The 10,631-nt window shown below is 45.5% G+C and overlaps 1 long non-coding RNA gene across 1 annotated transcript; it reads left to right on the top strand.

The window, feature by feature from the left end:
* The first annotated feature begins 8,812 nt into the window (after window positions 1-8,812).
* On the top strand, window positions 8,813-10,385 carry LOC141271031 (uncharacterized). Its single transcript, XR_012321799.1, has 3 exons — window positions 8,813-8,857; window positions 9,385-9,470; window positions 10,303-10,385. It is a non-coding gene; the product is annotated as an uncharacterized lncRNA (long non-coding RNA).
* The last annotated feature ends 246 nt before the right edge of the window (window positions 10,386-10,631 follow it).

The raw sequence follows: 10,631 nt of genomic DNA, 5'->3' as shown, positions 1-10,631 counted from the left end.
GAACACTGTCCCTACTGTGAAACATGGAGGAGGTTCTGTTATGTTCTGGGGCTGCTTTGCTGCATCTGGCACAGGGTGTCTTGAATCTGTGCAGGGTACAATTAAATCTCAAGACTATCAAGGGATTCTAGAGAGAAATGTGCTGCCCAGTGTCAGAAAGCTTGGTCTCAGTCGCAGGTCATGGGTCTTGCAACAGGATAATGACCCAAAACACACAGCAAAAAACACCCAAGAATGGCTAAGAGGAAAACATTGGACTATTCTTCTATCAGCCCTGACCTAAATTCTATTGAGCATCTGACTCGCCCCCTGGGCCGTGGGGCACTCGGAACCGGGCGATAGGGAAACGATGGGGGGGTAGTAGTGGCGACCCGGTCCCGTGGCTCAGGGTAGTCAGACCAGTGGCAGTCTTGTAGATGTTTTAGATAATGTCCGACTATGCCACCCGTGGATTGCGGTTATTAGGAACCGCCGCTGCAGGGCAGACCGCTGGGGCTGATGATGTATGCAGCTGGGATGGTGTGACTCCCCACAGGAAGAGTGTGGCCCCAGGGCAGTGTAGTGGATGGTGGGAGTGATGGTGGTGAGAGTCCCAGTACCGGTAGTGCCGGAGGAGCGAAAAAGCACACAGACAACGTACTGCAGTCCAGGGTCTTTACTCACGGTTAATATCCTAGTCACTTTAATTCACAATGACTGCCTGAGCCGTGCTGCGTCCACCAGGTGAGGGGCTCGGTCAACTCCCAGGCAGCTCAGGAGTATGGCTCAGGACCCCTTTCAATCCTTCCTCCGGCCTGCCTCACCAGTGACCCACTTTTGTCCAGCTACCGCGGACTTGTGCGGTTAAACGCGGGCCCCGTCCTCCGCTGTCCTATATGGTGCCTTCTTAGCAGGTTTGATGAGGTGTCGCACCAATAAATGATCACGACGTCCGGTCTTTGGCTGAGGGTAGTTTCTCCTCCACCAACTTGGGATCCGGCACCCTTAATCTGCCTGACCCTGCACCCTGGATTCTCGTGGGTTCTTAGGGTCCCTTCCACCTTCTTGTTCCTGAGCCCTTCTGTTTCTCTGTCTCTCCTCCTTCTTTCCTGTTCCTTCTTCTCCTCCCTTCTCGTGGAGCTGGGCTGAGGTGACACCACAGCTCCCCTTCACCTCCTCCTCGGCCTCTCACTAGGCCCTCCTGGAGTAGAGCTCCTACAGAGCCTCTACTCCCTGTCTTCTCCTCTCTGGACAGAACCTGGATCTAAGATGGTGCCCACCTTTTATACCTCCCTCTGACCATGAGCCCAGGTGACCAGCAACAAATGGGCTCCTTCCTACACTCAGGAACCAACCCTTATCTGCCCCTACAGCACTGGGTGTTCCACCCCCCTCCCCACTCCAGACAGGGACATAGTCGGTCGTGCCTGCACTTCTGTCTAGTGGGAGCACCGTTGAGCTGTCCCTCGGAAATGGGGTGTGTGTGCTGTATGCAGCTAACTGAGCCCTGGTCCATACTCCATCCTTACCAGGGAGCGGAATATCACACCTCTGGCAGAGGTGCAATACCCCTGTAGCGGCCGAACCCTGGGGGCGCTACACATCTTTGGAAAGAGCTGAAACATGCCATCTAGAAAAGGCAACCTTCAAACACGAGACAACTGGAGCAGTTTGCACATGAGGTGTGGGCAAACATACCTGTCGAGAGGAGCGGAAGTCTCATTGACAGTTACAGGAATCGTTTGATTGTAGTAATTGCCTCAAAAGGTTGTTCAACAAAATATTAAGCTAAGAATACCATCATTTCTGTCCAGGCCTAATTCATGAGTTTAATTTTTTTCTTAAATTCTGTGGAAGCAGGGTTGAAAAGTAATGTCTGACTTTCATTGGTTCATTTTCATAGATTTTTAATTTTTTATTACTTTTGTCAGATTCAAGTTATTTCTGTGACCATTGTGGGTTTTTCTTTCATTAAATGAGGGGTACCAACAATTTTGACCACCTGTGTATGACAGGTTCTTATGGTCAGTAATAAGAGTAATAGGATGGACAGCCCCCTCCAACCAATGTCGCCATTCTTCAAATGCCAATTTGATTGCCAAAAGTTCCCTATTACCCACATCATAATTTCTCTCAGCCGAAGACAATTTGTTAGAAAAGTTCATGGATGGACCCTGAGACAACACAGCACCAACCTCCTTATCCGACGCATAACCTCCACAATAAGGGGTTGGGAAACATCTGGTTGACTGAGTATAGGTGCAGTGACAAAACAATTCTTCAACGAAGAAAAAGCCACGAGGGAGGCATCCGACCATTTGGAAAAATCAGACCCCTTCCTAGTCATGTCAGTAAGAGGTTCCAAGATTACTGAGTAATTTTGAATGAATTTCCAATAGAAATTAGAACAGCCTAGAAAACGTTGTAGAGCCTTCAGGTTTTCGGGACGGTCCCATCAAGGACTGCACGGATCTTTTCCGGATCCATACGAAAACCCGAAGATGACAACAAGTACCCCAAGAACTGCACCTCCTGAACGGCGAAAACACATTTTTCTAGTTTAGCATAAAGTTTGTTATCCCTTAGTATCTGGAGTACCTGTTTAACATGCCCCTGATGAGTCTCAAAATCAGGTGAGTAAACCAAAATATCGCCCAGATAGACCACCACAACCCCCCCCCCCACACACACACCAAATGATGGAAGATATCATTTATGAAATGCTGGAACACTGCAGGTGCATTGGTCAAACCGAAAGGCATAACAAGACTCTTGAAATGCCCTTCAGGGGTATTGAATGCTGTTTTCCATTCATCCTCTTCTCTGATTCTAACCAGATTGTAGGCTCCTCTTAAATCCAATTTGGAGAATACCTTAGCATTCACAACCTGGCTGAAAAAATCTGGAATCAGAGGAAGAGGGTATGGATCTCGGATGGTAATTAGATTTAATTCCTGAAAATCTAAACAGGGACTTAGACCGCCAGCTTTTTTCTTCACGAAGAAGAACCCTGCCTCCAGAGTTGAAGATGAGGGCCTGATGTGTCCCTTCTCCAGAGTTTGCACAATAAAATCCTTCATGGCTTGTGTCTCAGGGCCAGAAAGATTATACAGTCGGGACTTCGGTAGTTTAGCTCCAGGGGTCAGGTTAATAGGACAGTCATATGCACGATGAGGAGGCAAATCCTGACACCCCCTCTCAGAAAAAACTTCCTCAAAGCCAGACAGAACATCAGGTAATATTTCCGTAGAGACTGTAGCAAGGGAAATATCTAAACAGTTCTCATGGCAATAATCTCCCCATTCAATGATCTCCCCGGCCTGCAATCCACCAACGGATTATGTTTCACCAACAAAGGGAGACCGAAAACAATTGGGGTGGGAAGACTGTCCAGGACATAGCAAGGGATTATTTCACAATGATCCTACCTCACCCTCAGTTTTACATTATGTACAATCTGAGTTAATGATTTCTGTGCAAGTGGCGCTGAGTCAATGGTGAAGATGGGAATAGGTTTAGCTAAAGTACAGCAAGCAAGACCATGAGTTTTCACAAACTCAGCATCAACTATGCTGACTCCAGCGCCACTGTCAACAAACATTGAAATTTTCTCATTATTTCTATCTAGCACCACCTCTGCTGTCAGGACAAACCGGGAACTGCAGGTTGGCGATAAATGCACCCCTAGCTTATCCAACTCCAGACTACCAAGGGTTAATCGAGTCTCTTTTTGCTTAGGAACTGAAGGACAGGCCCCAATAAAATGTCCCTTTCTCCCACAAAATAAACATATGCCTTTTTTATTGCGAATCTCCGGGGAAATGTATGATGCAGAGGCACCCCTTAACCGCATGGGTTCCTCCACCTCCTTCAGCACTCGTTCACCGCCAGACTGCTCCTCTGGCAGAGGTACACAACCCTGACAAGAAGGCCCCGGAGAAGGTGGTCTCACCCGTCTATCCCAAAGGCGTCCATCAATACGTATAGCCATCGACATGGCAGCCTCCAAGGACTTAGGGGTGCTTTTATTGTTCTTGGTAAATGGCTCACATGTAGACCCCATATACAGTCCTTCTCATCGTTATTGGCACCCATGAAGTTTAAGTACATAATGTGGAATATCTCCTGAAAAAAAAGAATCAAGTGAAACAGTTTTTTTGTAAAGAGCCCTCGTGTTAAATACAAAAGAGCAAATGATAAACAAAAATTTAAAACCAAATACTATATACAGAGCTCCCATGTATAATGTCACTAGATCAGACTTTTTCTGCTGGTCACCACACTAAAACTGTGGATGGAGTTTAGCGGAAACAGCCATGTCCTACCCACTAAAATATATTTGATACTGTGTTACTCTTTTTATAACAATTATTTTTATATATGGAGCAAATGGGTTTTTATGGGGAGGGGTAAGAAACAGCAATTAATACTGACAGTGACTTTATTTTTTATACTTTTGTTTTATTTTTTATATACTTTTTGTGCTTTTTTATTCTTTCTTTCTTTTTCATCTATTATACACATTGTACCCACCATAAGGATATACAAGAGGGGCATTTCACTATTTAAATACATGTTTATGATTGCTGATTTCCCCTGTAACGAGGGCTGGATATTAGCTATTTCAACCTCCTGCCTCCGCAGCAGAGCTGATCTATGTCGTGTTTTCTAGATATATTAACCCTTTTCTCCAATAACCCCCCACGACAGCACCAAAGGAGGATGTCACCCCACCCTAATAGGGACAGGAAACACAAAGAGGTTAAATAGCCCTCCCTCATCCTCCCTCCAGTGTTTTTTCTGTCCCTATTGGGATGAAGAGGTCATCCAGGGTGCTCTGTGCAATAGTACGCACCTAGTAAGAACCTATGCATGTTTGGTGTCTACAAACTCGTAATGACCTGGAGAATAATGATGACGACAGGTCAGTTTTAGCATTCAGTAAATGTGGTAAAAAAAACTAAAAAAAACTGTGGAATTGCATTTTTTTTGCAATTTCACCACACTTGGAATGTTTTCCCATTTTCCAGTACACAATATCACAATATGGTAAAACCATTGATGGCTTTTAAAAGTACAACTCGTCCCGCAAAAAATAAGCCATCACACGGCCATATTGACCGAAGAATAAAAAAGTTCTGACTCTGGAAAAAGGGGGAGCAAACAACAAACACGCAAAAATGGAAAATGCTCCGGCCATGAAGGGGTTAATATAAAATGTATCAGTTTGTGTTATTCATCTTTTTCTGACTGTTTTGATGATCTGGCGACTCTGACAGCGGCTCTCCGCTCCTGCAGCTGCACGATCTCGCGACCTAAACGCAACAAGGTAAAGGACTGGACTTTATAAAGACACAACGATTAATGATGTAAATGATTTATCACTTGGGTCACTTTTTATTAATTCTTCAATATTTTCAATATTTGTCACAGTTGTTAATAGTAAACTAAAATGTTCTATAGAGAAAAAAAAGACAAATGAGGAATAAATCTACACATTATTTCCCATATGACTGAGTATATCTTTTGGGTGTGTTCACAATTGGCTTTTTTTCTGCGGCAATAACACTGCACTTTAAAGTATGAGCTTAGTGAATGAGATTTCTGAAGTCTCATTCACATGCTGCGTTTCTTTTCTAGTGTTTTTTGAATTCTGCAGCTTGTCAAACCTATTAGGGCCGTTGCAGCGTTTTTCACCAATTAAAATGAATGGAAAAAAAAACATAATTAAAAACACAGCAAAAACGTGCGGATTTTACTCAACGTTTTTCCTGCCACCACTTTGGTTTTTGGTGCACAAAAAAATGCTGCAAAAATGCAATGTGTGAACATACCCTTATACTGGTTGTGTTCTAATTGGAAATAAAAGAGAACGGTCATGATAACATGGAGATGGATTTTATTCTATGGAGTTTCCACTGTACACATTGCTAGGCAGCATCTGTTTGTGCAGAGTCGCCTCTTGAAGATTCTATCACAAGATTCCATCATGACATCACTGGTGATGCTCGCCCATTATGACATCACAGCTCACAGTCACTACTTCTACAATGTACACAGGGTAACGGGTGCCATTTTGGCTCCATAGCTAGTTACTGAGCGCACTTACAGTTTCTCACTATGGCCGGATTTTTTCTGGATAATTTTCAGGTACAAGCACTATGGGGTATTCTTATCAACAATCGCCCTAACATTGTGCTTCTACCACCCGATGGCGTCCTCAGCTTCACTCACCGGCTGGTGGTGCAGCTAGTAAGGAACTGCCTAACCAAATACCAACAAGGTCATCTAACCTCAGAGTATGTGACGGATTTACTTCATAACATCAGGACATTACTACAGCAGGTAAATGGCGGACGCTCCGCACAAAACGTCTCCATATAGATAACTAGCTATTGAACCCGTTCTACACCCTGGTGACAAGCATTTTTATTGGTACATTTCCGGCGCCATTATTTTTTAAGACACTGTGTCTGCGAATTCACACATAGAGTGTCTTCAATAAATTGGCGCCGGATAGCGTAGTATGTCCACACGCAAACCCCAATAGCCTCCCCATGTCCAGCAGGAGACCCCCATAGCCTCCCCACATCGTGCAGGAGACCCCTACAGCCTCCCCACATCCAGCAGGAGAGCCCCAAAGCCTCCCCACATCAAGAAGGAGACCCCATAGCTTCCTCACATCAGGTAGGAGGCCCCCATAGCCTCCCCACGTCCAGCAGGAGACCCCCATAGCCTCCTGACGTCCAGCAGGAGACCCCCATTGCCTCCCCATGTCCAGCAGGAGACCCCCATAGCCTCCCCATGTCCAGCAGGAGACCCCCATATCATTCCCACGTCCAGCAGGAGACCCCCATAGCCTCAATGTGTCTAGCAGGAGACCCCCATAGCCTCCCCACGTCCAGCAGGGGACCTCAATAGCCTCTTCACGTCCAGCAGGAGACTCCCATAGCCAACCCCCGTCGAGCAGGAGACTCCCATAGTATCCCAACGTTCAGCAGGAGACCCCCATAGCCTCTATGCGTCAAAGCAAAAGACCCACATAGCTTCCCCACGGCCAGCAGGAGACCCCCATAGCCTTCCCACGTCGAGTAGGAGACTCCCATAGCATCCCCACGTCCAGCAGGAGACCCCCATAGCCTCCGCATGTACAGCAAGAGACCCCCATAACCTCCGCACACCCAGCAGGAGACCCCCATAGCCTCCCCATATCCAGCAGGACACCTTCATAGGCTCCCCATGTCCAGCAGGAGACCTCCATAACCTCCCCACATCCAGCAGGAAAATCCCATAGCCTCCCTACTTCTAGCAGGAGACCCCCATAGCCTCCACACGTACAGTAAGACACCCCCATAGCCTCCCCATGTCCAGCAGAAGCCCCCATAACCTCCCCGCATCCAGCAGGACACCCCCATAGCCTCCCTACATCAAGCAGGAGACCTCCATAGCCTCCCCACATCCAGCAGGAGACCTCCATAGCCTCCCTACATCAAGCAAGAGACCCCCATACCCTCCCCACGTCCAGCAGGAGACCCCCATAGCCTCCCCACTTCTAGCAGGAGACCCCCATAGCTGCGATGAAATGACGCATACCTCTAGTTCTGGCAACACACTCCTCCTCCATCCTCGTCCTCCTCCCGGTCTGGATGTGTTCTTCTGTCTGCGGCCACATTGTGCAGGTACAGTGCGCTTGTGCAGTCTATAGAGGCTTCGGAAAGAAGGACCCATCCCTGGTTATATTATAGATAATGGTGGGATAGAAGTTTCTTTCCTCCAATATAAAACACGATGAGTCCCCAGAGTTATTGTATCTGCAGAGAGGAGCAAATGTCACATACAATGGCAGCCTCCTCCATTGTGACCTTTCTCATCTCAAAATTTTCCTGTTTGTTTCTTTTCCTCTTTTTAGGCTGAAGAAAGATCTCAATATGGAGATTTGGCTTTTATTAAAGACCTGGCCGAAAAAGTCCTGTGTGTACTGGAGCGTCCGGCTCGCTCATTGGAACGCCTGGTAAGGAGCCATCATCTTCTCTATCACACGTCTGATTTGTACAGTTACAATTGGCTGCATCTGTAAATGCAGGTTTAGTCCTTCCTGATTTATGTATGGGATGATTTAGTGTAAGGTTCCACATGTTAATTCTATATATTATATCTATCAGGAAACAGCAGAAGGCGACGCCAAAGACGAGCAAAATCTAATCCCGGGACTGAACAGTGATCTGACTACAGGTAAGCCGATCACCCGACCTCCTACAAGAAATATCCAGATATTATAGAGAACAGGGAATAATGTGACATTTACTCTGTATATTCTGTGTAATGGGAGCCTCTCAGCACATTTTTGCATATTGTGGTATGACTGTACTGGCCATTTTCCTCTAATAATTTTTTGCAGAAATCCAATGTCTCAGTCAAGGGAAATCTAATGTAGAAGCCGTATACAAATCAGCATGGAAGTGCACTGGGGGCGTGGAAGAAGATGTCTGAGTACAGTGACATGTCCCCAATGCACTTCCAGGCTAATTTACATATGTCTCCCATGCTTCACCTCTCTTACCATCACTCACATGTACAGGAAGGGTGGGGGGGGTTCCTCATTCATGTGATGATTGGGGGAGTCCTCCATCATTTCTATTACATTTATTCATGGATGCGCCGTACGTTCTCATATTTGGAATCCCTATATAATGAGTATTAATCTCATTTACAGACATCTTGTCATGTCTGAGTTATATTGTTGTAATATATATGTAGGATTAATATCGTCTAATACAAGTTATTTCTTCATCATTTTTTCACTCTTTTAGAAACAACTATGTTGGCGGATGCTGACAGTAGAATCTGTGAGATCCCGGAGATCCAAGAATCTGACGGTGTAAGTATCATGGAGAGAGATGTGGGTGTATCACCAGATTATGGGGTGTGAATGACAGGTCCAGTATTGTCCCCCATATAACCATGGGATGCCTCTATTCTAAGAGGAAATGACACTATTGTGTTAGATAATAGCATTTATATTAAATGGAATCTGTCACCAGGTTTTTGCTATCCCATCTGAGAGCAGCATGATGTAGAGGCAGAGACCCTGATTCCAGCGATGTATCGATTACTTTACTGGGTGCAGCAGTTGTGATAAAATCACTAATTTTTCTGCTCTGAATGCTGAGCTCTGTATAACCCAGCCCACACCCCTGATTGGCTGCTTTCTGTGTGCACTGTGTATAGGCAGAAAGCTCAGTGGTGGAGGGGGGGTTATACAGAGCAATAGGACTACATGGCTCAAGACATAGGATCAGTGTACATCAATCAGCTGGGACATAATATAGGAGGGAGACGTTTTTGCATCTGGAGCTTTTTTCCAGCCTCTTCTATATCTTTATATCATTTCTTATTCTTTTATAGAGCGTGATCAAATCATTGACCCCGTCAAGACAGCCGCATGAGAGCGACTATGAGACATCCAAACTGATCAGCAGTGGAAATTTTGGGTGAGTTTTCTGTTGGCATAATCCACATTTCTCAGGGTTCCCAATGACAATGCTCCAGACTCTGTGCTCTGCCCTTCAGTGTTATCATGGGGAAATTATATGATTCTGTAGGAAAACAAACTGTTAAGGAAAGGGATTAAAATAGAATAATATATTACACCTGCCTGTCCTAGACCCTCATCTGTTCTTACACTGCCACCCCCATCAGAGCTTCCCGGTCCTCCGCGCCGGTCTTTGTTTTTTTTCGGGCTCCATTAGAGAACTGATAAGAGTAATTGGCTACACACGGTCAAGTGAGGGGTGACACAAAATTTACGTCAATGACATCTGCACCCCCCACCCTCCACCATGACCTTGTGAGTCTACTCACTGGTCTCAGCAATAAAGACTGGCACAGAGGACAAGTGGCTATAATGGGTTTCATTTTTTGTAACTCCTTCGCTCCCCTCCATTTATTATGTGGTTATGTCTTGGGGTATGCGGGAGCATAATTAACGTCATGTTATGGCAATTGGAGCACTTTTAATTTGGACCAACTTTTATTTGCACTGAATCGTATGCACTGGTCAAATGTAGTGAATCTGCCCAAGAATAATTTCGGTAGATTCTCTCATCTGTAATGTGACCTGGGTGAGGGCTCCGGCGGACGTGGCATTGTGTAGACCTCCCATAGGTGATCTATGTAGTGATCTTTTATGGATTTCTAGACATGGATTTCCAGTGACGGCCGGACTCCTAGCATTAAACATTAGAACAAAAGATTATATAATGACTTCTATAGATGTTCTTGTAATAAAGATTTATTCTAACCATGGATTCTCTTTCTCTCCAGTGCCGTCTACTTAGCGCACCATAAAGACTCACACCAGATCTTTGCTTTGAAGAAAATGGCCAAGCGGAACCTGGACACTCCAAAAAGAGTGGAATGGGCCTTTCTGGAGAGGGACATCCTAACATTCGCTGATTGTCCCTTTCTGGTCTCCATGCTCTGCTCCTTTCCAGCGAAATCTCACCTGTGTATGGTCATGGAGTATGTAGGAGGTAGGACATGTATATTGTAGTATATTCAGCCCTTGTCTGCTTACATCTTATCACCGCTTATATAATTAGGATAAATAGGATAGTTACATCCCCAAAGTGCATTTACTGTAGGTTTTCTAT

The sequence above is a fragment of the Phyllobates terribilis genome, unplaced genomic scaffold, assembly GCF_046119375.1.
Source record: "Phyllobates terribilis strain yellow unplaced genomic scaffold, ASM4611937v1 Scaffold_5__5_contigs__length_657084704, whole genome shotgun sequence".
Taxonomy (NCBI): Eukaryota; Metazoa; Chordata; class Amphibia; order Anura; family Dendrobatidae; genus Phyllobates; species Phyllobates terribilis.
The sequence above is the reverse complement of the archived record's forward strand: the minus strand, read 5'-3'. Positions and strand labels throughout refer to the sequence as shown.